General features: G+C 28.5%; 1 protein-coding gene across 1 annotated transcript in view; it reads left to right on the forward strand.

The window, feature by feature from the left end:
* The window catches only part of DCN (decorin), a 46960-nt gene that overhangs the window by 27077 nt on the left and 19452 nt on the right, over positions 1-431 (forward strand). The gene's annotated exons all lie outside the window — the stretch shown is intronic.

Below are 431 nucleotides of genomic sequence, written 5' to 3' on the forward strand. Positions count from 1 at the left end.
AACATTATTTTTGATTACTATAATGCAAACATTTTAAACTATAACTAATATAATTCTTATGAGAAGAAAAATGTTTCTGATAAAATTACCATCGTGACTTCATTTCTTTGTAAATACAACCATCATTACTCTGTAGTTGTGTGTCCTTTATTATTAACTACATATTCCTTTTACTCTTATGCTAGGTCTGGACAAAGTGCCAAAGGATCTTCCCCCTGACACAACACTGCTAGACCTGCAAAACAACAAAATAACTGAAATCAAAGATGGCGATTTTAAGAACCTGAAGAACCTTCATGTAAGAATTATTGTATTTATTTTATTAACAATAAGATATATCTCAAAGTATTTTTCAAAGCAAAACCTAGGTAAAGCCAAAAGTACTATATAGCAATAAATAAGCATATAAGTATTTATGGACTTCTCTTTTT

This window comes from Propithecus coquereli, unplaced genomic scaffold, assembly GCF_000956105.1.
Source record: "Propithecus coquereli isolate 6110/MARCELLA unplaced genomic scaffold, Pcoq_1.0 Scaffold85, whole genome shotgun sequence".
NCBI classification, from domain to species: domain Eukaryota; kingdom Metazoa; phylum Chordata; class Mammalia; order Primates; family Indriidae; genus Propithecus; species Propithecus coquereli.